General features: G+C 44.9%; 2 protein-coding genes and 3 long non-coding RNA genes across 8 annotated transcripts in view; 3 read left to right on the forward strand and 2 right to left on the reverse strand.

Annotated features, from left to right (window-relative positions):
* LOC135405248 (zinc finger protein 271-like) overlaps positions 1-26,019 on the reverse strand; it is a 774,083-nt gene that overhangs the window by 472,779 nt on the left and 275,285 nt on the right. The window lies entirely within an intron of this gene.
* LOC135405670 (uncharacterized) overlaps positions 1-26,019 on the forward strand; it is a 215,206-nt gene that overhangs the window by 45,199 nt on the left and 143,988 nt on the right. The gene's annotated exons all lie outside the window — the stretch shown is intronic.
* LOC135405395 (zinc finger protein 239-like) overlaps positions 1-26,019 on the forward strand; it is a 669,637-nt gene that overhangs the window by 27,071 nt on the left and 616,547 nt on the right. The gene's annotated exons all lie outside the window — the stretch shown is intronic.
* Positions 11,957-25,428, forward strand: LOC135405622 (uncharacterized). 3 transcript variants are annotated; one of them, XR_010425865.1, is made up of 6 exons: positions 11,957-12,120; positions 20,384-20,547; positions 21,233-21,543; positions 22,559-22,726; positions 23,368-23,487; positions 24,697-25,428. It is a non-coding gene; the product is annotated as an uncharacterized LOC135405622 (long non-coding RNA). The 3 variants fall into 3 exon arrangements; XR_010425866.1 differs by lacking the exon at positions 11,957-12,120 and having other exon boundaries at positions 20,217-20,547; positions 22,559-22,711; XR_010425863.1 differs by lacking the exon at positions 11,957-12,120 and having other exon boundaries at positions 20,221-20,547.
* On the reverse strand, positions 24,682-25,628 carry LOC135405688 (uncharacterized). Its single transcript, XR_010425946.1, has 2 exons — positions 25,302-25,628; positions 24,682-25,234 (listed from the first exon to the last, which is right to left on the reverse strand). It is a non-coding gene; the product is annotated as an uncharacterized LOC135405688 (long non-coding RNA).

Genomic DNA, 26,019 nt, shown 5'->3' on the forward strand with positions numbered 1-26,019 from the left:
CTGGTTTTAGCACAATTCAACACTAAACCAACCCCTTGGCACCAGCAGTAACTCCCCACAGAGAGCTTGCAGTGCTTGCATTCTCCCATCAGATTCTTTTCCAGGTAGAACATCCTGCTACAAGGGGTCTGTTACCACCTGCCCCCGAAAGGGGGGTAATCCAAGTTCTTATTAATAAATCCCTTGGGGTGGATTAGAGTGAAACAACATTGAATAGTCGGTGTTTGAAAATATATATATATGTAGGGTTTATTTTAGAACACTTTTGTTTCAAGAGTAAACAGGTATGTTGCTATTTTGGGTGTTATCATCTATCTCTCATCTACAGCAATGTGGCATAAAGAGAACCTTTAGGGAAAATGCATAAGGGAGAGTAAGGAAAGAAAAGGGTAAGGGAGAGTAAAGGAAAGCAAAGCTGAGAGTGGAAAGATGTCTATAGTCACTGCCCACGGGGTCCAGCGATGGAACTTGGGAGTTGCAGCTTCCATGTCTGTCAGTTGAAGTGGTGGCCTTGATCCGTTGGGGGTGGGAAGCCCCCAGACTCCAAGAAGTTATGAGTTATTATATCCATGGATGGTGTCCCGGGCCATGCCACGAACCCCCAACATCTCCTGGACCTGCGTAGAGTTCCCGTGAGGGGCCTGGGAAAAGGGTTTTTCCTGCCTTTCAGGATTGGCAGAGGGGGGGATGGGCTTTGATGGGCCATCAGAGGTATAATGCAAAAGTCCTGCAGAAGCCTGCAAAAGTCCCTTGGCAGTCCTAGAATGCATAAATCACTAACCATTTCAGTCTCTGCATTCAATATTTCTCTTTTATGCATTCAAAAATTTCTCTTCTTTGGTCGTTCACTGTGAATCTTCTTTGTGGGCTGTGCCTTTCGTGTAGTGGACAGAAAGAGAGAAAAGAAAAGGAAGAGATAGCACAGATCTGTTCTCAATGCAATGCAATTTCCAAAAAATACTACAGTAAAATAGAAAGCATATAGGACATAACAGGATCTCAACAGCTAAAGTCAAATTTCCTAACATTAACAAAGTTACAAACATCAGGATTTAATACTGACACTAATCTAATTTTCATTAGCCACACTCTCCACCCCGTGAGTAATCAGGGTATCCTTTAATGCGTGCTGGGTGTGAGGGATTCTATAATAATGTGTCTGTTAGAGGGGCCAATGTGTCTTGAAATTAGACCTGAAATTACACATCAGTTCTTATGCAAATACATTGAGTTACCTGGGAGCTGGTACAAAGATTTCTTATATTCTCTTCAGGTCACACTTTCTTTTCTTTTAGTTTCATTTGTTAATATTTTGAGAAATTTAGCCAAATATAAAATTTGATGCCTTCTGAGGCAGAGGGTTAATGCAAATAATACATATTTTAATGATTCCAAATATGCATAAATTCTTGTACCAACTCCCAGGTTAAATTTGATTGAGTTTCTTGATTCTCAATTGATTGAGACAGAATTATACATATCTAAAAGCTTCTCCCAAGCCAACTTCTTTTTCAATAAAAAGACAAAATAAACTTGGCAAAAAATTAAACTAGCAATACATAAAATGGCTTGTCTTACACAATCTTACCAGTGAGTTGCTCATGATAAAAACACAAATAAGTCAACAATTATTAATAAACTGATCATGCAAGCAATTTTAGGAGTAGAGGAGACACAAACACAATGTTTGTGATAAATTTTACATACTGCAAAACTCCTGAGACAAAAATACACACAGATGTGCATATCACAAAGTTATTAAGATAAAAACACAAACACATGCAAACAACCAGCGCTGCAAAGAACAGTACAACTCTCCAGTCCTGTTGCTACTTCGTTTCTCATGGCATACTTGTAAACTGATAACAGAAGCAGTTGTGGGGGCAGTTCTCTCTTCTGCCCATTGCAGCAATTGAAAGCTTTATCTGTCTCACACAGTTTGATCTCATCTGCTGGCAGGTTCCTGCAAAAAGAGGAAATCTGGCCCACTACGGACCCATTATTAAAAAGAAGGAACTATCTATTTATCTGACTCCTTTTCTTATCTGGCATGATGCCACCAGGGTAGCAATAATGGAGAAGTCTGGAACATGTTTTCTTCAAATAAACCCAGAGCCTGCTTGAGCTCGTTTTTACTCCTCAGCATCATTATTTGCTCTAGGGTGGCCAAGGTGTCAGAGGGAATACACACTGCTACTTCTTCTGTGGGAATTTGAAGTCAATGTGTCAAACTGTGGGGTTTATTAATTGAGACAGGGAAGCAGATATGTTTCTGAATGTTAGTTCTTCCTATATGTCCATTAAATCCCACACGCCTCAAGCCCTGCACTCACACAATATACTGGGAGTGTTTTAAGATGACTTTTAATTGAGCCAAAGAGGAAGAAAAAAATTAGTTTGAATCTTGCACCAGAGCCAAAAAGACATGTGCCCCGATTTCACTGAAATGCATCTACTCTAAGAGGGTTATCTAAACTAATCATTCAAATTAGCTGTAAGAAGGTACATTCAAGAAAGCTCCTTTAAGGGGGCTGGAGGGGACAAAGCATTCACAAAAAAAAAAAAAAAAAAAAAAAAAAAAAAAAAAAAAACAAAGAAAGCCCAACCAAACAGCCAACTTATCATCTCTTTACATATTTTATAAAAAACATGTCACTGTACTAAAAGCTGTAGAATCTGCACTCTTACATTCATGAAGCTATCTTACACTATACACAGTGCACTGATCTATAAACCATATCTGAAAGGGGACCCTCCCCTGTTTATTTTCTGTTATTTACCCCGGAACATCACAGTGGGTTTTCCCTGTGCCCCCTTCCCAAACTGTGCTCCCCCCAGCCAGGCTGTTTGCTACTTCCCGTATCATTTCAGCACCGTGCGATGGCCGCCATTCCCTTTTCCTGCCTGGCTCAATTCCCCCCAGCCCTGCGCTGTGCAGGCAGTAAGGACAGCGAGCGGGCATCTCCCTCTAGCACACTGTCACCTCCCGAGCAGCCTCTGCGCCGCTGCGGCCGGGGCGATGCGGTCCCTGCTCTTCCTGGCGGTGCAGGGAGAGCGGCTCCGGCAGGCAAAGTTCTCCCCAGTCCATGTGCGCCCGGCGACAAATCCTCCGTGCGCCCCGCGGGGAAAAGCAAAGTTCCCGTGGCCGACCCCGCGCACTTGGCACGGGTGCGCTCCGGGCGCGGCGGCGGCGGGCGGGGACCAGAAGCTCGCCCGCGCCAGATCAAGAGCTCAAAGCCCTGCCCCGAGCTCATGAATATGCAGCAGGGCGGGACATTTGCATCCCCCGGGACGTCCCATTAGTGGGGCGGCAGCCAATCAGGCGCCAGGGGGGCGGGGGCGGCAGGCAGAGGGTGGGGGCGGGGCAGCGGCCTTGGAACAAAGCCTTGGAAATCTTTTATCCATACACGGGATGACTGGAACCATCACTTACATCGGCTTTAGCTACAGCAAGGTTGGGGGAGGAATGTGTCTCTCTTCTATGACATCACACGCTCCTCATGACATCACATTTTTCCTGTGACATCACATCTCCCCTATGATGTCACATCCATCATATGACATCACATCTCTCCTGTGATATCATATCATCCCTGTGACATCACATCCTCCTTGTGACATCACACCTCCCCTGTGACATCCCAGCTGACGTCACATCCATTATATGACATCACATCTATCCTGTGATATCATATCATCCCTTTGACATCATGTCCTCCCTCCCCTGTGACATCACATCCATCATATGACATCACATCTCCCCTCTGATATCACACCTCCCCATGACATCACAGCTCCGTGACATCACAACTGATGTCACATCGATCTTATGACATCACATCCTTCCTGTGACATCACACCTCCCCTGTGGCATCACATCTCTCCTATGATGACAACCAGCGGGGCTGAGGGAGGCCCTGGCAGCTCCCCAGCACCTCCCTCTCAGTGGGACACCTCTGGCAGCCTCTCCCAGCTCGGGAACCCTCCAGTTTGCAACACTTCAAAGACTGTCGCTGATGCCCAGGACAATTCTGATCCCCCTCAACAAACACTCCACCAGCTGTGACCCTTGTCTGCTGGCAAACACAAAGGGATTTGGGGGAGTCTTTCCCTGACAACAAGGAGAATTTTGGAGAGGGACCTTTCCACACCCAGCTATTGATGTGTCCACACATCTCTGCCTGGGTGGGGGTGTGAATTGACTGTGATGTGAAGGTTGTTATTGTGAATCTATAATTCAGTCACTTTTAAAATATTAGCAAATGCTATTGAATCCCTTGATAACTGTTAAACAGGCCAGTAATTAAATGCTACTAATATCTTTTGCCCCCTTATCTTTGTGTCTAAATCCTTTGCACCCTGACCCTCTTGCATCCCAAGGCTCTGTGTAAATCATTCTCTTTCATCAAAAAAATATATATTTTTTTGTGACGTCCACTTTAAAATCTTCCTGCTTAGTTAAACTACAAAACAACTCCAATTAGTTGTTGATGTCTTCAAGACAATTAAAGAAAGAAAAATAATTTGTTTTTCAGTGTTTTAATGGGTCCCACAGTGTGTTTGGAGCTGCATCAGCTGTCAGTCCAAGATGGGCCATGTCAGAACTGGTGAGGCTGGGGGGTAGGAGCAAGGTTGATCATCCAGGGTCAATCTGGATCTCCTGAGGAGACACTCAGCATCAAGATCACTTGGAGAACACCTCCATCACCTCTTCTTTGAACTAAAAAATATTCAACCTTGAATTAAAAAAAAAAAGTACAAACTTTGAAGACTTGTTTTGAAATTGCTTTGAAGACAATTAAAGGAAAACAAAGAGATCCTGAGGGATTTCTGGATTTTAATGAGCCCCACAGTGTGTTTGCAGCCCAGCCCATCATCCTGAGGTACTGAGAGAAGATTGAAGCAGCTGCTGAAGAAGTCAGAAGCCAAACTCCAAGTGCCTTGAAGCATTGCTGGGCCCCACTGAGGGCAGGCACTGCCAAAGCCTCCCCAGGGACTCCTTGGAGCAGCTCCTTGGAGGCCAGGAGTGCAGGCAGACAAAGGCTCTGGGCAGGCCCCTGCAATGCTGAGCAAAGCCTGCCTTGGTTTTGTGGAGCACAAAGGCCAAGGCCTGAGCCCCAGGCCCTGGCCCAGCAGATCCTGTCCCTCCCGGCTGGCTCAGGGCTGTTTGGGGGGCACTGGGATGGGAGGGGGAGGAACAACAAAGGCCCAAAACTGGGCAACCCCTGCCAGACTCCTGAGGGAGGGGCGAGGCAGAAACCAAGTGCAGAACCTGCCAGGAAAGTTGCTTGTGGTGACCTGAGTGGCAGAGGCAGCTGCCAGAGGCAAGGGGACAAAGGCCTGGGTGCCTTTGGGCCTTGCAGCCCTGCCAGAGCCCTTGGCCATCTCTCCTGCAGGCTGTCCTGCCCTGGCCCTGCTGCTGCTCTGGCCTTGCAGGCTGCACACACCCCTCCTGCTTTCCCACCCCCTCCCAGCAGCATTTCTAGACCCTCCCTGATGTCTCTGCACCAGCTCTGGCTGTTGCCATGTGCACTTGGCCTTATTACCTTGGATCCTGAGCCCCGGTGCCACAGGACATCCCTGCCAGAGCCCAGGCCCTTCTCCTGGGGTCACTGCAGAGCTGAGCAGATCCAGGTCACCTCCCGTTCCTCTGCCAACCCCCTGGGCCTGCTCTGAGCCTTCCAGGTCCTTGCCCTGCTCCCAAGGGCTGTGGGGGTGCTGAATGGTCAGGGCTTGGGGTTTAGAGCTCAGGGTCGGGACTGGGGAGAAGCTTAGAGAGGTTTGTTGTTCTGCTGGCAGTGTCTGGTTCATGATTTAGGGGAAGAGCTTTTTGGGCTGGGTCAGGATTAAAACTTGGGTTTTCGTATCAACAATGCAGGTTTGGGATTGGGGTGGGCATTAGAGTATAAAAAGGAGTTTGGAGTTCTGGGTTTGGGCTTTGCCTTTGAGGTCCAGTTGAGGTTGGGATTAGAGCAGTGGATTCCTCTCAGTGAGAGGAGCAGCCGTTATAGGTAGTGTTGGGACTTGAGGTTACAAACAGGGTAAAGGTCTTTCAGGAATGTTTGCACAGTCAGTGTTTCAGCACCCTCAGTGTTACCTGAACCTGGTTTTACCTCATCAAAATCTTTCCTCTCTGTTGGTCAAGCCCCTCTTTCCTTCCCCAAATATCCAATCCTTTTTGACCCAGTTCCTCCTAATCCTCCCCAAACTTCCATCTGGGTGGGGTCAGCTTTGTGATGACACTGTGCAGCCTCATGGAATCAAGGGGCCACTGTGGCACTGCGGGGCCTCATGGAAAGAAAGGAACACAGGGATGCTGTGAAATCTTGTGGAACCAGGGGACCATTTAACATCTGGGGCCTTATGGAACAAAAAGAACCCTGAAACCAGAAAATCCACTGATGTTTCATAGATGATGTCGCCATCTGCACAGCCATTGCAAGATCCTTTTGCACCATGAGCTGAAGTTGCTCCACAGCTGGAATGGAGACCTCACAACCAGTTTAGTCCAGATGGGAGAGCCAGGGGTGAGCACAGCAGAGAGGGAAACACAGAGCTGCAAACGGAATTTCTTCTTGGTTTTATTGGCTTGACTGAAGTAGTGGATCAAAGAGCCTTGCTGCAGACAGTGTCTGCAGGGGGACTGTGTTGGAGAGGTTGCACAAGATCCTTACAGTGTTGGAGGTATTCCCCATCTGCCACAGCCATCAAGGGGCTTGGCCTGCAGTGAGATTAACAGCTTCTATCTCCTCAGTGTGTAGTAAATAATAATAAAGTCACAGGCTTGTGATAGGACATCCGTTTTGGAGAAGGAAAAAGGGTTCAGAATCTCCAGATTCCTGGTCTGATGCACTCTGTAAGGTAGGGAAGCACAAAACAGGCCCAATGGTGTCAAGAGGTCAGATGTCTGTAGTATGAAACCATGTGTATTTATCCTTTGGAACATATACGTGCAAAGTGAAAGATCAACTGTTTCTTAATTTCTTGCCAGAAGAAGTAATTAAATCTTAGAGAAGTGGGAGGGTTCCTTGGGTCACTGGGCTCTGGTGTGAGATGCGATTAGATAAGAAGCACAAAATCCCCAGTCTGTCATTCCTCTGGGAATGACATTCACATTACAAACAAACCCTGTTCTTATAAATCGCCCAGTTAAGAGCAGTAGAGTCAGATGCAAACTCTGAGTCATATAAGAACTCTGAAGGACATGTCCCCACATGGCTTTTGCTAATGGAGGTTGAGGAACAGGTGTTTTCTCTAGGGACCTCTGGAGAGATCTCTTAGGGCAGGCAACAGTCCCTCTTGAACCCCATTCCCCCCAGAAAAATGGCTGTACTGCAATGGGCAAATCTTAATCCCTGGTCAGAGTTGGTGAATCCAGAAGTCATGCCTTGTTCGAGGGAAAGTCCTGTGTATTAGCCACCAGACCTAGAAGCGTATCTGGCAAAGGTTTTTCCTAAAATGTTTTTTGCCCTTGGGATTTTGTTATTCTCTGGGTAATACCTGGATTTAAACTCCTCAGAAGGCACATGACCTGCTCTGAGATACCAAGGAATACGTCAGGTAGGTCATTGTCTTTCAAATATGCAGTTGTGCTCTTCCCTTTAGAGCAATAACTCAGCTGTTTGTGTCTGCCTCAGTAGTCTTGCTTTGCAGTTCCATCAATTTAGTTTTGAGACAGAAATGTCCAAACCCATGGAATCTGCATTCTATAGGTGGAAACATAAATGTGAACAAATTGCTTGGCTTCTAGAAAGAAGGTGACTGAGTAGGCAGTGGAGTATTTGTCAGGCACATACACCTAGAAGCAGGTTGTAGCACTTAGTAACTATCTTGGTGGCAACTTTCTCAGGCTCTCCTCTGGAGCCAAGAGGGGTCTGCGCTTTAACAGAGGGTAAACTGGAATATGGGAAGGGCAGGTTGCTCCAGTTCACATTGCGTGACCACCTAGGAGCTAGAATGTGCCCTTTGGTGGTCTTGGCTTTTAGGCTTGCGGGCTTCTCACATGTTGGATGTTTGCTTATGGATGTATGTTTTATATTTTGAGTGTATGAATTTTCCAGGCTGCCAAGCCATGACTGTCCAATAAATGTTCCCAAGGGAAATTGTAGCTTTATTTTTCCACCCTCCGTACTGGTGGAAGGGAACAAAACCAAAAACATGTGGCCAGGGCTGTTGTTGCCAAGCCTGGAGTACAGCAGAGCTGTTGCTGCAGTTCATCTTCAAAGACGTGTTCATTGTTTGATAAAAGACAGATGGGGAAAGGTTGACAGCCTACAGTTGCTTTTGCTCTACTTGAGCATCTCCTCTTGCAAAAGGAAAATCCCATCCTTCTACTGCAGGCAGCTTGGCCACTGGCAGGGGAACGATGTGCAAACAAACAGTAAATTTAGCTGGCAGAAGGTGAATTAATCCTTGTTGTGCTGAGGCTGGAAGGATTGCACCCTTGTTTTCTCAGACCTGTGAATCTTTTGGTGAGATCCAGTCTCCTATGGATTCCAGGTGATGGGATTCTAAGAACAAATAAACCTGAAGTTGGGGCATCAGTCATTAGGAGCTGCCTCCTCCTGTGCCCCATCCTGTCTGACACTGTATAAGCCTCTGTTTCGGAGGACTGAAATAATTTGCTCAATGCTTAACGAGAGTCTCTTACTCCCACAGACTGCTTGTCTCAGGCTGTAAGTGCTTTCAGTTTTGGTTCCAAATGTGTGAGCCTGACTTGCCCAGACAATGAAAAATGACCTCTAGGCTGCTTTTGTTTGGCAGCAATACACTTGGGTTTAAATCAGTCCTGTGTTACTTATCTGACATTCAGCTTTATTGTGGCTGCATGGATCACATCTGGTCAGGAGACAGTGGTAAAGCAAAGAGAACGACAGGTGCACTTAACTAAACCTTGTCTATGCAGTTCAGAATACAATAAATAGGGGAAGGAGGGTGAGGCTGGTTGCAAATGTTCCTCAGCAGTGACTTTTTCAAGATATGCTCAAATTAGACTGTTGGCTGTCGGCTGTCGTAGGCTACAAGAGGAAGCAGAGAGATTAAATTTTCTTCTTGGCAGAGCAAGCAGACTCCTGGAAGTCACATGGTGAGCAGGAACAAGGCTGGGTGTGGGAAGAATCATAGAACTGGGCGGGCAGAGGTGCAGCCTCCAGGTTGATGAGGGGTGAGTTGGGAGAGCCAAGACACAACTTCTGCATCAAACTCACAGCTGGTGCTGGGCAGGAGGGAAGAGCTCCTGTCCCCATACTCGGATGATGTGGCAACAACCCAGCCCATAAATCTCCACTGTGGTCCTGAACTCGAAAGCAAACTTGCAGGTTAGCTGAGTGCTCATGTTGCAGCAAAAAGCAAACACTGAGAAGAAAAATAATCTGAGTGAGGGGAGAGGAAGAGAAGATTCAGTGGGATTTTCTAGAGCTCCTTGCCCCAGGGAGTCAGAGCTGCTGTGGGTTGGGCTGTAGCCCCCAGAGGTGCCTGGTACCCCGTTATCAGCAGTCCCATGTCATCTGCTGCCTGTCACAGTGTCGGTTCAGCCCCAGCCTTGGACTGTGGATTGTGATTTCCATCTCTAGGGCAAGGTGCAGGGCCTGACGGCCGTGAGCTTGGCTGCTGTGCTGATGGGTAGGTGTCATGGTTTGAGATAGTCCCAAAATCCAATTCCCTAGCTCCATCCCCCCTCCCACATCTCAACCTAATGTGAGATGGGTTTTTTCCAGACAAAACACACCAGACTCAAAGTAGGGGAAAGGGAATATATTACAATGACTGTACAAATAAATACCATATCACATTATACACACGATTGCAACTATCTCTACCATGACATATAGTATTTACAGTGGATCAGGTCTCCTCTCCCCTCCAAATAAAAGTCCAGGAGGGAAAGAAGGACAGATCCCTTCCAGTTCTTAAGCAGCAGCAGCATCTTCTGAGGCAGCAGGTTTCTTTCTGTCTTCTCCACATGCAGCAGCTGATTACTGGCTTTCTTCCAGCACTCAACGAGGGAGATATCAAATTCCCTCGGCCCCATCGCCTCAACCGAGGGGTCTTCCGTGGGCTTCGTAACCCCAGACAAGGTCGTATCACCACGTCATATCACGAAGACATAGGGGGGTCTCCGTGACGGTCTGGTATCTTTTGCAGGAGACTCAAGCTCCTTCTTGCAGGGCCTTTGTGCCACTGCCTCTCAGGCTGCCACCGTGGCAGCAGTGCAAGGGGGGGGAGCCAAGGTCAACTCCCCCTGCATTCCATCTGGCCGTCCTGGTCCAGCTCCGGGACGCTCTGAGCTTCTCAGCTCCTCTCTCTCTGGTGCTGCATACTCCAAGGCTCCTCTAAAATAGGAGTCCATGTCCCTCTTCTCCAAGAGGGTCTCCAAGGGAGTTTTGGGGGATCTGGTACAGTCTCTTACCCCAAACTCTGTCTCTCTGCTGCTCTCTTCTTCTCCTCCCTTTCCAGGAGTCTTCTCTCAGGTGCTGCATGTTGTTTCTGCTGCTTCTTCAGTTCAGGTCTTATCTCTCTGGCTCTCTGCCACCGTTTCTCTGGTCAGTCCCGGCTGCTGTCTGTGCCCATGGAGAAAAACGTCTCCCGGCATAACTACAGGCACCTAGCCCAGCTTTATGCTGTTCCAGGTCCCTGCAGCCCCCAGCCAGGGGCTGGGAGGCCCCAGAGGGCCCGAGGGGCTTAGAGCCCCTTTCTCGTGGCTCACAACATGGCCACCTCTCCTACAACAATCCCAAGCTACAACTCTTCTCTTCCGGTCTGGTTGTGATATGTTTACATTTCTGCAGGAGCGCCCATTGGGCAGAACTTCAAAACTTCAGGGGTTTCCACCCCTTGGGGTCTACTACTTTTCTCAGCCTCTGGGGGAAAACAAAGTTCAAACCACTACAGTAGGCTGTCTGTCTGTCTGTGAGTCCATCTGAATGCACTGTGAAGGAGCAGGATGGCTGCTTGGGACTCCAGGGCACTCCTTGTGGACTTGCTGGCTGTGGGGCAAATCTGCAAGCAGGTGTAGCTTATCCCAAAGGGCATTAGGCCCCCTCTAAATATACCTGTGTTTTAGGACAAGATGGTCAGGGAAATATCAAATTTCTTTAAGGTGTTTTTGAAGGAAGCTGTGTGTCTCCATTGACAGGCTGCTCAGAGGATCTAGTTTTAAAAATCTACAGATGATTAACTAATGCAAGACACGGTGTATGATTTTAGTTGTTATAATGAAGTCAGAGGGCTGCCAGTCAAAGTATTTAATACAAAATCAGTTTTTCACCTGAGCAGGTGTTTTACAGCCCACTGTATATCTCAATATGCCACTGGGGCTTTTAAGATGTCAAACCAAGGCTTTCTTAGGGGGAGGAGAAGGAAAATAATCCATTAACACTTAAAATGTATAAATTTACGTCACCACTAAGGTAGGTATGTGAGGATCATATACCAAGATGTTACCTTAAAGGAAACCTTAGACAAGGGGTAGACATTTATCTGTCAGTCAGAAACCCTGGGTACCATATCTGCCATGCAGTGGGGATCCCTGGCCAGAGGGAGCTGGAAGAAGAGGCCATGTGCTTGGCCTATCAATGGGATGCTGCTGGCTGCCCTAAAATATTTGTAATCTTCCAGCATCCACTTGCAGAAGGCGCAATTTCCTCCAACTACCTTTGGGACATGCTCTGCTGATTTTTGACCTGAAGGGAGGCGAATGGGGTAGAAGCTAGAAAAGCCTGAGCCAAAGCACTCGGTTAGAGAGAAGGTGGTAACCTGGACTAAAGCTCAGGGTAGGCAGGGAGGAAGTAGATATAAGAATGTACCAAGGAGTGATGTTAATTCAACTTTGGATGTGTGATTATTACATGGAGTCTTAACCATGTAATAGGTCTTTAATGCCCTGAGCCTCAAACAGTGTAATGGTAGCCAAATGTCCTGACATTGGAGCATTTCTCTAATACAGAAGCTGCATCCCTGAACTGAGCAACCAAATTTCTCCTATGGTGATATGGAAACTTTAGGGAACTGCATCTGGTGAATCTTGTAGATCTGTGCCTGAGAAAAGTTCTACCTTTCCTTGTATGAGCAGCTGTCTGGTGCTATGTGGATGTTTAACCAGTGAACTGCTTGGCAATAAAGGTCACTGTTGTCACTGCGTTCATTGTCATAAAAACTTATGGTTCTCCTTATCATATCACAGCCATTAATTACGTCATGCACTATTGTTATTTATTGACATAAATAACAGATTAGCCAGGGAGTCCCTCACGAACATGAAAGTGGTGGTATTGCAGGTACATGAGATTTGGAAACCAAAACCTGTGTAACTTTATGTGCTTTGTCTTATGGTCTCAGACAGCTGATGTTTCAGGAAAAAAAAGATTTCCTTATGTCATGTTTAGCAATGGAGAAACAAAGATTTGTTAAGGTCACCACGGTGTTTTTTTCAAGGAGTAATCAAAGAAAATGGGCATCACATTCTGGATTTAAATTGCAGTTTCTCTTTTATGATAGTTGTCTACTATTATTAAAGGAAAAAGTGTAACAGCTAGTTTTGATATTAAGCAAGAATAGTTCTGAGAACTTGTTTTAGTTTCACAGAAGGCTTTGGATCCTGTTTTGATTTTGGCCTGACTGGTGAATTACTTGGCAATAAAGATCATTTTATGACAATACAATGGTTGTCATAAGTCGCTATACTTATAATGTTTATCTTTCAACCATAAATTACTTCGTGGTCTATTTTCTTGGTGTACCAGATTAGCAGGGGAATACCTCCCAAATGTGAAAACAGAGCTGTTGTAGATAAGTGAGGCTTTGAAACCAAAACCAGTGACAAAACATACTGAGACCAAAGGTATAATGGGACATGGACTGTTAATGCTGAGACTACCCTATTGCTTTCAATTTCCTGGAACATGAAATAAGACATATAAAAAAAAAAAGGTAACAGTTGCTTGAAGCAGAAAGGAATAGAAACCCAAACCACTTCTTGTAGTCATGCATATACTGAAAAAAACCTCTAGGTTCTTCTGTGATCACAGCATTTGATTTTCATCTCATGTCTTCTGGTTCATTTCTCACGTTGAGTTTCTGGTTAATGTTATTATTCTGGGTATTTCTGTATTCAATGAAAGGGGTTTTGTGCTATCAGGGTGGATCAAAGTAAGATTCCTTGGCTATAGGAGAAAGTCCATGTTGGAGGTTTTCGCTCTTGAAAGTCAAAATGAAGCCTCGTTCAGGAGTAGAGTTTCTAGGACTATTGCAATATAAACAAAATTTAGTTGATGAATAAATAAATTCCTCAAGCATATTTCTTGGTAAGTAGAAGAAGGGGAAAATCCTTGCTGAAGGCATAAATAGCTCATATTTTTTTCTATTTAACACATACTTAATTTACCATCAAAGGATGTAGTGCAAGCTCTATCTGTACAAGGTAAAATAAACTTCTGAAAGGAGTTTTTAGGTACTAAAGTTCTTTGTCTGTTCCTGGAAATTCTAGATTAGGCAGCAGATGTTTCCCCTGGACTTCTGCTTTATGCTTGCAGAAAGCAGGCATTTGAGGAATTATCACTCACAGGGAACACTGAAAATGGAAAAATCACTTGAATACAGTGCCAGGGGAACTCAATGCTGGGGGGCTGAGGAAGAGGCTAATCTGAAACAGCTCATGTGGCTGGGTATGACCAAATTCTCTGCTTGGAAACTAACTCTTCCTGTGAAAAATGATTAAGACGAAAGAAAAATCAAAGTTTTGGGTCAGATTCTCAGAATATTGATATCTTTTGTGCTGACAGCTTGCACTAGGACTGTAATACAGCTGCTGTTTAGCTGGGCTGAATTTGAGTGAAGGGTTTAGTCCTGTAAGCAATTCCTCAAACCAAGCAATCCTCTGGAGCTCCAAATACCACAATGTACATTTTTGCTGCTACATTCCTTAGCTACAGCTTGTTTTCTTGTGATAATTTGGATCAGATGTTAAAACATGTTAAGCCAGTCCTGGCTGAGCAACTCAGCCCAGCCAGCAGCAGCCAGTGAGACCTTTGCTGCCAGGGGTCACTTTCAGAATCTGTGAATTAGCATTCAGGGCCATTTGTGATTGGCACACAGTTGGGTTTTTTTGATCGTAAGTTCACTGTGAAGTCACTGTTAAAGACTGTGCCCAAGAGCCAGGGGGAAGACTGTAAGGAAAAAAATTGCAGACCTGCACTGGGACCTACTGTGAGAGTGGCTTCATTTACCTCATGCTTTATCCCTGGAACTGATGTCAGTCTTTAACTTCTCCTCCAGAGATGTGGAAGCCTTGTTTACATGCAAGTTGGATATCAGGAGAAAATTCTTTACAGAGAGAGTGATCAGGCATTGGAATGGGCTGCCCAGAGAGGTGGTGGATTCACCATCCCTGGAGATTTTTAAACGCAGATTGGACGTGGCACTGAGTGCCATGATCTAGTAAATGGACTGGATTTGGACCAAGGGTTGGACTCGATGATCTTGGAGGTCTTTTCCAACCCAATGGATTCTATGATTCTATGATTCTATGCTGGAGGTGACCCTTCCAGGCCAGGGCAGGAAGGGCACAAGCTAAGGGAAACAAGGAGTTTTGCTGTGGGTTTTTTTGTTGGCTTGTTTGGGTTTAGTGGTGGTGGTGTGGTTTGGGTTTCTTTTTAAGGGAATGTCTCAAGTTTAATGTCCTGGGCCTGGAACAGGAAAGTGTAATGGTAGACAAATGTCCCTGCATTGGAGCATTTTCTAACACTGAAGCTACTGCCTTGGACTAGAACTGTAAGAGCAAACCAAAACAGCCAAATTCACTGGAGGGGCACTGTAGTTTTGCAGCACTGTGATTAAATTGAAAATGAGCACTTCTGTATGATATCTGCTAAATAAACCCCTGAAATTGTGTCTGCCCAGGCTCAGCCTCCATCTCTTCCACGACAAGGGACCAGGTGCTGCAGTGCTTAGGATAGACCAAGCACTTTAATCCTTCCAGGAGCACTGGTTTCTTCTTGGAGCAGAGTTTGCAAACGTTTGGACCTTTTGGTCTGTGGGTCATGTGATGAAAATAGTGTTATAGGTAAATAAACCAAATCAAAATATAGCAGCAAAATTTATTATAAGATTTATATAAAGTGCAAATAAGCAAATCAGCGCGCTGGGCAGCCTGGAGAGACCCCTGCTCTTCCAACAGCCCGCAAGCTCAATAGAGACAAACAGTAACTTTTATACTTTTTTCAACTCCCCTCCCATAGTCACTTGTTAGCTCTTCATTGGGCTTAGTTTGCGGGTTTTGTTCTGGTTGGTTCTGTTGTAGGCCCATTTTAATTGCCAGGGACTTTCCATCAGTAGTTTTAATTAGCCCTAATGTCCTTGGAGCTGGGTATGGGAATGGTATCCAGATGTTCTCTTTGGCTCTTCATCTTTGTCCTTGACTCCCTGATCCTTGTTCTCTTCTTCCTTTTCTAATGAGTACACTAAGACAATATTTTTAGAAAAACAGGATATAGTATATGTGCTCAGCAAAGCAGAATACTTCATCTTGCCAACTAGGGAACTGCCAGTTGCAGGATAATCAACTTATAATAGTAACACAGCAGTTAACTATTCCGCAGCTTACAACTCCCCAGTCCCAACAAAGCATCAGCTATAATATATGAAAAGTACAATATATATTTTGACGAGTAAATTTTACCATTTCTTATTTATTACAACAGGGACAAAGTGTAGTGAAAAAGTATCTTGGTGAAAGGATGGACTGTGTACTTGGAGGAAACATTGCTATTTTTAGATCCAGATAAAGTTTATGGCAGCCCAAGCCTGGGAGTGCTGCTTGTGACTGGCTGCGGGACACCTTGCACAGGGCAACTGTGAACTGCAGGACAATGCTGAGGGAGGAGAAAAGCTTGTTATGGGTGCCAAGGACAATGGTCAAGTCAAGGAAAAGAGCTTATGGCTCTGTGGATCTACCTGGGCTTATAGGGAAGAAGGGAAAGGAGAGGGTCAACCACTCTCCAGGTCACTTTCCCGGCTGTAACCTTGTACTGCTTTGCTGATGGTTAAAATCAACTTGGATAGCTTGACTTGCCTCCTTGCCACCCTAAAAAACCCCACCCAAAACAGAGATAAGAAAGCAGCAGATTTTACCCTCATCTGTCCCCTGTGCTTATGGGCACTGAAATTTTCCTCCCCCTGTCCTGTGGTGCCGGAGTCAGCTGAGTTTATCATGGAATTGCTCCTTAGGGGTTCCTTTGGTTTACCTCTGCCCTCCCTCTGGTCCCAGTGGCTTGTGTCAAGTTATGTGATGGACGCAACTTCAGTCAAACAGCAGAAGTGCTGCTGCTGCCCTGGTGTGTGTTCTAGCAGGGTATCCTTCAGCACTGATCCCTGCCAGGGAACAAACCAAGCTCAGCACCTCAGATTCTCCTGCTCTGGGACCCCCTGCAGTGCCAAAGGAGTGCCAGACTTAGGAGCAGATCTCAAATCCAGTCTTTTACATTGCTGTTGCAATGCCCAGAGGGACAAGGTTTCTGCCCAGGTTTAACCACAAGCAGGTTCCTGGAAAGTTTTTTATGAGGTGTGGTTTTTTTCCCTGCTTTCCAACTGCAGAATCCCACACAGCAGTTTGGACTTGCCTTGTTGCATTGCTCAGTGATACTGCTGACCTCAGTCCAAAAGTAAAAGTGAAAATCCATTATGAAATCTAGTTGCATTATAAAGAAGGAGGAGCCTGTAGTGTGCCTGTTTCTCTGGGATCCAAGTGGCTTCTGCATGTCCTGTTCAGGGCTCTGGAACAGGAGCTGAATGATTGAGAGTTGGAAAGAACTGCTCAGGCACGCAGAGAAGGGAATGGAAGAGGCACAAAAGCTTCCTCAGACAAAGCAGCTTTTGAGATACTCACACTGTCTTCTTCTTTAAGAGGTCCTGTCTTACAGTCAGTCTATTCTCTTACAAATTCCTGCTTCCTGGTTTTTAAGTAGACATTTAGAAGTGGGCACTAAAATGACTGTGGCAGGAGGGAAGTGTTTAGTGTGCTGCACATTTTCTCCATAAGGAAGAATGTGTGTTACTGGTGCTCGTGATCTTTCTTACTAAATAACTCCACTTCTGTAGCCCTGGCTGGCAACTTTCATGCAGCTCTACACTGAATTCACACTGATTGTGTGAGTGCAGAAACCCAACAGCTTCATCAAGCAACAAAAACCCCAGCCTGGTGGCTCTGGGTCCAGAATGAAACAAAACAGAACCAAAACACAGAGCATTAGTAAATAAGGACAAAGGTTTTGAAATAAAAGAAGTTAAATCAGTGGAAAAGTTCATTCATTCTACTCTTCCTAATGTGCTGCAAGCATAAAAAAAATTAGTAATGTTTTCTAATGGTTACTGTGGAATTTCTTTTCAGAGCAGTTGGTGGAAAGCCAAAGTGTGCTTTACATTCAGGATTTTTGCAGAGATTTCTCAGCTCAGCCACAATGTCCCGCTGATTGCTTTCTCTGCACTGCCTTGTTGGAGCTGTAGAAACAAACTGCAGTCATAGGCTCATTCAGGAAAGAGCTGTTTCATCCCTTCCCATGATTTCATTTTTTTGTTTTTATTTTTTCCTGTAAAGGCTTGTTGAGAGTGGTATTCAGGAGATCAAAGAGTGAAACTGGTACAGAAAGTGATAGAAAAATTATCTCTTCTGTAAATACTGCTCCTTTTTTGTGAAAGAACTTAGAGTAGAAAATAAAATCTGTAGGATCTTCTGAAGTTCTTTGGGGCTTATTCTGTTGCAGCCTTACTTCCTTCAGTAGTATTATTTTCCCCAAACTGATCAAAACTTAAACATTCTCCGTGGGATCTTTAGGGCACCAAATAAATCTTTTAGAAAACGTATTGCATTGTTTACAGCTGGAGAACAGCACTGGGTTTTGTGGGTCCATGACTGTGCTTAATGGTTGGCTGGAGAGGGAAGCACATCCAAACCCTGGGGCAGCACCCCCGCTCTGCCAGCCCCCGTGGCTGGGATTGGGGTGACCCCCCACCACAGCTCTGCTCTGGTCACCTTGGGCAGAAGTCAGAAAGCCTGAAAACACAGACTGGAAGGGCAGTGAGCTATTTAACTTGTGCTGGAGTAGGAACAAGCACAACAAATGGGTGAGAGTATTTCAGGTCTCTTAACTGTTCAGGTCAGTTAACTCTTAACTTTGAGAGAGGACACTGCTGAGTGACTTTCTTTCTTGGCAAATACTGGGGCCTCAGGCTAATGGGTCAGGTCTGACCTGGGGAAGAGCTGGTCAGCTGGGTGTGAGTGCCTGCTGTTAACTGAAGGAAGCCTAGATCCTCCTGCTTGTTGCTTTACTCATCTACTGCTTGCAGGTGATCTCTTTTAGGGTCTGGCTTTACTCTGTTACAGCTCTGCAGACAACTTCAGTAGCTCTGAAAAGGGAAAGTTAGTAATACTTGGAAAAGAAAAGGAAGCAGGCCAAAAAATTGATGAAAAATATTTTCTATTCAAAGAGCATGTTTCATTTTAGATTTGAGTGATTTATTGTTGAAGTAAGTTTAAAACTGATGGCAGGAGGTGGCTTTTGGGAGAGTGGGAAGTGGGGAGGAATTTCACCAGAGAGCAGAGGAAAGGAGACATCTCTTGAGCAGAACAAGGGAAGGGGCAAAAAGACCTCTAAAGAGAAGACAAAATGACTGAGGATAGAAGATACAGACCTCAGGCTGACAACTACTTGGGAAAAAACAAACCTTAACCTCTGGGCAAATAATTCTGCCAGATGTGCTGCAGCTGTTCTGTGAGGTGAACATCCTCTGGGGTATAAATACTCTGGAGGGACTTAAAAGACATGTAGATGTGGCACTTAGGGACATGATCTAGTGGTGGATTTGGCGGTGCTGGGATAACAATTGGACTCGATGATCTTAAGGGTCTTTTCCAACCTAATGATTCTGTGATTTTAAGGTTGATGACAGTCCCTTGGTGCTCTGCTGTCCCTTAAGGGAGGAGGGTACAGGCATTGTTACCTGGTGCTTTGCACAGCAGGAGACAGGATAAAGTAACGTGTGAGATGGTACTGAATGACCTGCTTTTGGAAAAGAAGAAAAGATAGGATCCATTTTTGGATGTATAGGAAGAGGATGAGAAAAGGTTGTTGTTAATCCTTGGTGGGGCAAGAGGAAATCCTCTGTAGAGGGGAGCAGGAGCTCTGTGTGTAAAGTGGAATCACTGGTCCCTCGTGTGGTGTGCAGTGGAAGTGGACGGATCTCGCCTCGGAAGGTGCGTGTGGAGCAGTGCCAGGACGGCGGCTCGGTCCAGCATTTCCTGGGTTTACATCCTATGTGTGGATGTCAGTAGCCTGAGGCACTGCAGAGGTGTCCCGGGTTTTATTCCAGGGGAACTTTTGCAGCTGGTTCCTGTGCCTGTTGGCAGCTGGAATGGGCTTGCCTTGAGGGTTTTGTTTCTCCTGTATCATCCGGTTTTGGGGTGGAACTCTTAGCAGCTCTAGATTAGCACAGACCATGAGAGACAAGCATTTATTAAGTTCTGATGAAGAATTACTGCATAATTAGGAATTAATGCATAATTAATTTGGAAATTTCCTCAAGGTACTTCTCAGGTGGTGACAGCAAAAGAGTTGTTTAATGAAAGCTTCTAATGAAAAGCTCCCAAGAGCAAAGCAGGTTCTGTTTTCCAGAGCCAGGATGATAAAGAAGGTTTTAAATTTTTTCAATTTTCTTTTTTCTTATTTGGAAAGTGAAACTTGTATTTTATTAAAACATATTTCACAAAGTCATGACAGTTTCATTGAAACGACTGAGAATGAACTTCTGACTAAAGCCAGGAAATTTTTTGGAAAGAAATACCAAGTTTTCGTTTGTTTGTTCATTTGATTTGAACTGATATTTCCCGTCAGACTTCTAAACTAAAAACAGAGTTCAATTTGACAATAAATATTTCATCTTACGTCAAGTGAAACACTCATTCAGCACAAGATATCTTTCTTATCTAATTTTTTGGTGTGTTTTGGAAGCGACAGTGAGGCAGGTTGTTATTTGTTGCATGTACTGCTGAGGGATGTGTGCAGGGCACTGCTTTGAGGAGCCTGGAGGACCTGGACATGGAGCCTCCTGGCCAACAGGCTCAGGAGGGATTGCTCTTTCCCTGCAGAAGGACCACGTGTCTCCTACTGCTGTGATTGAGCCAGAGGTGGAAAGGGGTGTGAGTCTGGCGCTTGCAAAAACCATTGTAGTGACAGCTGAGCAGCACGAGTGTTCCTTTGCCTTCCATTCCTTCCATTCCAGATGTCTTGGCCAGGAGCAGCCTTACAGCACTTGGCCTGGCAGCTGATTTCTTTTTGTCTGGAGAAAGATAATAAGAGATAATGGATGCTGAACACTGCATTTAATGTCCCAACAGGAAGAAGACTAAGGGAGGAGCCTGGTGAGCCTGACCTGGGACCACAGAGGATCTCAGAGAACATCCAGCACCGCTGTAACTGAGCACCCAGGGCAGTGAGATGGACTCTCCCCACCTCATGGGGTTGTGTTTCCTGCTCCTGGCTGTTGCAGCTCCCTGTCCAAGTGAGTCTCCTTGTATGACCTCAGTGCCTTTCCCTGCACATCAGTAGCTAAAAAGCTTTTAGCTGTTATTAGAAAGCTCAGCTGTGCCCAGTTAAAGCTAAAACCACAAAAGCTCTAGGGTGAGAAAAGAAACTAAGGTGAAGGTGGGTTTGTTTGACCTGTCCCAATGCCCTGTTTTGGGAGGGATGACTCTTTGGGTCTGTCTGATGTCAGATGAGGCAAGTCCTCTCCTGAAGGACTGGGTTTTCCCCGGGAGAGTCTGGATGAGTAAACCTGCACACTGCACCCAGTGTTTCCAGTCTGGCAGCTGTGAACTTCACTGGTCTTGGGATCTGGCACTCTGTTGGAGGGACACCTGATAGGATTGTGCCAAGGCCTTGGGAAGGAAAGGAAACAAGAAGAGATGATTCATCTGAGCTCAGCAAGAGAAAAGCCTTTCAACTAATTTCCCAAGCTGCCAACTTCCTAGTTTTAAACAGTTGCAGCAGTAGGGAAATTATATCCTATTTCTGCCCGCAAATTATCTGGTGGACTGGCCCCAGTGCTGTGTAAAATTTGCCCCTTGGCAGACAATATCTCTGAAGCCATGACCAGACCTGTTCACCCAAACTCATCCCATTCTGTAACACTAAACATATGGGGAGTAACCTGGTAGAAAATACTTTTTCTTTGTTTTCTCCTTTAGATATTGCCATGGCCAGTGGTCACCCAGCTGAGAGGACACATGACTCTTCCTCTGGCAAAACAAATGTGACAGTCGACTACCGTAAAGACTGTGCAATGAGCTTATGTGAAACAGGCAGTTGTGAAAGATTTGTAAAAATTGCTGAAATAGAAAATGAGGTGTTTTCAAATGGAAAATTGAGTTGGTGACCAAGGAAAAACACATCCTTATGTGCTTTCAGCAAGCAAATACTTTTCCTGAAGGAATTTCTGACATCATCTGCCTTAAAACGGTGGGAGCGAGATACTTGTGTGACATCCTGAATTCTGCAGGTATGCTCTGCTGGGAGCCTGGTTATCAACAGATGGGAAACATATTTCTGGTTATGAAAGTGAACTGTTATACACTTGTGCAGACAGTGATATTCATGAGTAAACTAACTTGACCAAATGAGGTTCTTCTGCTAAAAAAAGTCAAATAATTCAGAAAAATAAATAAAATTCTCTTGAGTCTAACACTGCTTAAAACTACACTAGTAGGGTTTCACATAAACACATATTATTCTGATTTATACAGGCTTTTTTTTTCTCCTTTTTTTTTTAACATGAATTCTCATGGTCAAATTCTGTGTCACTTTGTAATGTATGAATCCCACCTGCTTCTGTCAGTACAAATTGACTTTTACTCTCCTGTTTTATGCTCACCAATATATCTACATGCTGTTACTACTGTGAAAAGTTTGGGTGACACTAAAACCTCCCTAGTGAAAACTGGAAGTTGCTGTAGCCATGGGTGCCTGTGTCCCTTAGAGGGTAACAGGTGGAGGTGCTGAGCCTGGGATGTGTAGACAGGACAGAGTTCTCAAGATTCTCTTGGAAGAGGACTAAGTGGGATGCAGGGTCAGTGGGAGATGCGCTCCGGGGTCTCTGAGATCTACACAGCTGCTGGTCTTGCTTGTTCCCCCTCTTTGGTTCCTGTGGGTAAAAGGGAGCTGCAAAATAGTGTCCTAATTGTTATTAAAATGGTTTTTAATTGCATCAAGGTAATGTTAAACTTTTTACACATGTTTTTATATTCTTAATTACATGTGAGACTTTCTTTGCCTTCTCGTAACATGTTTGGTTCACAGAACAGTTCATCAGTTTTAGTGAGGAGGAAATCTAAATGTCACTAGTTGATTTGAACAGCTGGGCAATGAAACATCTCCAACTCATAGCAGTCACGGCAATCTCCACCTTTCTGTGCTACATGATCCGCTTGTTTAACCTATGAACCTCTTCAACCTTTTGAACCCTTGATTGAAGATCTTGATCCGTATTTATAATTAAAACTTCTTTTATTTTTCAGCTTTCTCAGCAAATGGGAGAGGTAGCATCAGTCCTGAGGAGAATAAAATTTGCTGTGAAGCAGAAACAAATGTCTGAGAGTCCCATCCTATGCTGAAGTGCCACATTGAAATGTCAGATGCAGAAACTGGAAAACCAACAACTGGCATCCTTGGTGAGGAAATTCCAAGTTAATCTCTCCACAAGTTTGTTTTCCCTTTGCTTTTAAAGTGTTTTGCCAATAGAGCTTGATGTGAACAGAGTTTTACATGGCGCAATAGATACAGGGATGCTGAGGGAAGGTGGTACATGATGAGCATGTAGCCAGTTCCCAAGAATTCCCTTTACCAGTCAGGGATAAGTGAGTTTTGCCTCTATATTAAGTCACATAAAGTTATTTTTATATTCAAATTTCTTTCACGGTGGAAATCCCTGTTGTCTTCCTTAGGTGATAGACAAACAGGTCTTTAAAAACCAGTCAAAGTGGATTTCCTTAATGGCCTTTGAAGCCATCATTAAGGATGGCTCTCACATCTCTTGGTTTGGGGTTTTTTGGAAGAGGAAAACATTCATTGGTATCTGTTGTGGTGGGGAGTCAAGAATTAGCTTTGAATGTTGATGAAGTCAGCATTGTTACAGGTATCTTCATTAAGGTATGCTGAACCAGAGCCTATTTGTTCTCTCATCCATAGGTTCCCTCTCTCTTTATCAGCTGTTGTAGGGGACTTTGCTCATGCTCAGTTCCTCAGGGTGGTGCTTATGAGGCAGGCTCATACCTTGGCATATCTGCTTGATTCACTGGGCTTCTCTTTATTTTCTTCTACTCTCCAGGTAATCCTGAATTTCCCACCAGGAATGAGGGCATGATCTCCCTCACATTCCTGCTGCGCGTTGTGGTTTGGGCAGGAATGGTCTCTGTGTATTCCTATTGCTGGCATTGGATTAGTCAAGGTACTGTCTGAAAAATTGTTGGTTTCCTGTGGGTTCCACACCTGGTAGTGGGACAAGCATACAGGGTGTTCTTCCTGGATTTCATCTCCATTATGTTGTCTAGATGGGTTTGTTATGAAAAATAAGCACAGAATAAATTTCCTCACTGCTTCCTCCTGAAGCAAGGAGGAAGCAATGGCAGGGCTCAGCCTTCCATCTGTGGGATCCAGTTCCCTGGAGTGATCCCAGACTGTGCAGGTCCCCCTGCAGAGATATGTCCCAGATGACATATGTCCCAGGAGACTGATGGACATCCAGGTGTAGGCTGACAGGTCCTTTAGGAGGATGGTTCCCACTCACAGCTCTGCCCACTAAAGAGCCACCTTTAATTTAAGAGAAAATATTTTCCTAAATGTGGCCAAGAGGGAAGTTTGTGTTGCAAACTAATATGGGTGGAAATAGCTGGGATAGGCTCTGTGGCGTAAATAGAGAATCATGTGAATAAAATCTGGAAACACCAGCCTTCCTCTGTATTACCCTCTGCTCTTCCCTCCTCCGTCCCAACACACCACTGTGTTCTTCAAGTGAGCTAATATTAAACCACCTCTTACTCCAGAAATAGTTGGGCTCCAATACAGACTAGGACTTGGGATGCAACTGTGCTGTCATATGGCAAAGCATCCCACCTGCCATTCCTGGTGGGGATTTGTGGAGAAACACAAGGCCTGTGGGTCTGTCTGAGATGGGTAGCAGTGAGTTGATCAGTAATTGCAGTAAAACGTAAATTGGGAAAAACAATTTCCAAGTCTGTTAGTTTTAGTTCCTCTAAAGAAATCCTTGCTAGTGCTGGTACTTTTTCCCTGTTGTTTTCCTAAGACTGTCATAGCATTCCATCAGATCTTTTACTGTTAAATTGTCTCTAGAATGTTAAAGGTTGGACTCGATGATCTTGGAGGTCTTTTCCAACCTAAATGATTCTATGATTCTATTCTAAGATTTCCCTTTTGGGAGTTTAATTAGAGTCAGTGATGAAATCACAGTGCCACTACAGTGGCAGGAGGGTATTCAGTGAAGGACTAGATGTGTTTTCAGCTTTCAGAGCAAGAGGTGGTCTAGTAGCAGATGGGACAGGGGAGGTGCCTGGAGGACTTCCCACTGCAGATGGATTACAATTCTCACTGAAATCAACCTGTGCCCTTTTTGGCCTCACAGATATTTTCAATTCTACAGCTCTTAGGGAACACAGACAAGCTTCAGAAGAAAAAAACCTCAACCATGTTTGAAGACCATCTACAAATAAGAAGGCCTCTATACCAGCAGCATCTTCCTCTGTCCTGATGTACAGCAACCAGCTGAAGCAACAGAGGCTGATTTCCATAAGACCTCATGGTCCCATATTCACAAATGGTCTTTTTTTCACAAATGCACCTTCACCACATCCACATGTTCACCGAGGACTGTGATTGCCACAGTTGTCCAGCTCCAGGCCTTCATGAGCAGCACGAGCAGCACCCTGGATCTCCCATCCTCTGGCGGTGCTTGGCTGAGGACAGCAGCTATCACAAGGTGTGTGGCTGACTCAGCAGCACAGCCTTAAACCTGCTGAATTGTCTCCAGCTGTGTGCTCTGCTTTCTGGAGATGTCTATAGGATTCGTCCTCAGCAAGTGCTTTGTGTTTTGCAATATGCATAGATAGGCAAATATTTTTATTCACAGACTTATGGAATGGTTTGGGTTGGAAGATCATTTGACGAAATAAAAAAAAGGACTAACAGTACTAAGATACCTAACTCACCAAATGCCATAAAGATCATCTGATGAAATAAAAAAAGGACTAACAATACTAAGATGCCTAACTCACCAAATGCCATAATTTTGTAGCTGCAACTTCTTTTGACTGATTTTAGTTCTCAATTTGTGTTACTATACTAGTGACAATAAAACAGTTCCTTAAGAACTGGCTATTCCTTGGTAACCCTGTATTGATGATAATGTTATTCGGTCTGTTAATCTCCTTGACAAAGCATCACTATTCCCATCATTCCCAAACTCACAATCCAGTATTATTGTCGTGATTCATTTCTTAAATATGGCAAAAGCAAAGATAGGGAGTAAGAGATGTCTCCTGGCATCTGCTTTTCTATCCAGCAGTGAGCCTTTGTGCAGCTAATTGAAAGCTCATTTCACAACCGGCTTGAACTCTCTTTCCTTTGCAATAATTGGTGAAATTTCTGAACTTTCAAGCATTCAAGAAATTCTTTGGGAACACCCCCTTCCCCTCTGTATTCCCGTGAAGAGCAGTGCCCACAAGAAGAGCTTTCCATCCTCTTGGGGAGGGAGCAGGAGCTACATGTGAGCTGTAGCTGGTTCCCCTTTGCTGGTGGTTTTCAGCTCTTGTGCACTGCAGACACACAGAGAGGGTTGTTAAATGTGAAGCCAGGGGCACGTGAGAGGTACATCCTGTGCTGTTGCTTGGGAATTTATTCCTGTTGTCACTGCCAAGATGCAGATCAAAGTTGCTGGTTTGTGTGCAGGGCTGGTATAATAATTGAA

This window comes from Pseudopipra pipra, chromosome W, assembly GCF_036250125.1.
Source record: "Pseudopipra pipra isolate bDixPip1 chromosome W, bDixPip1.hap1, whole genome shotgun sequence".
Lineage (NCBI taxonomy): Eukaryota > Metazoa > Chordata > Aves > Passeriformes > Pipridae > Pseudopipra > Pseudopipra pipra.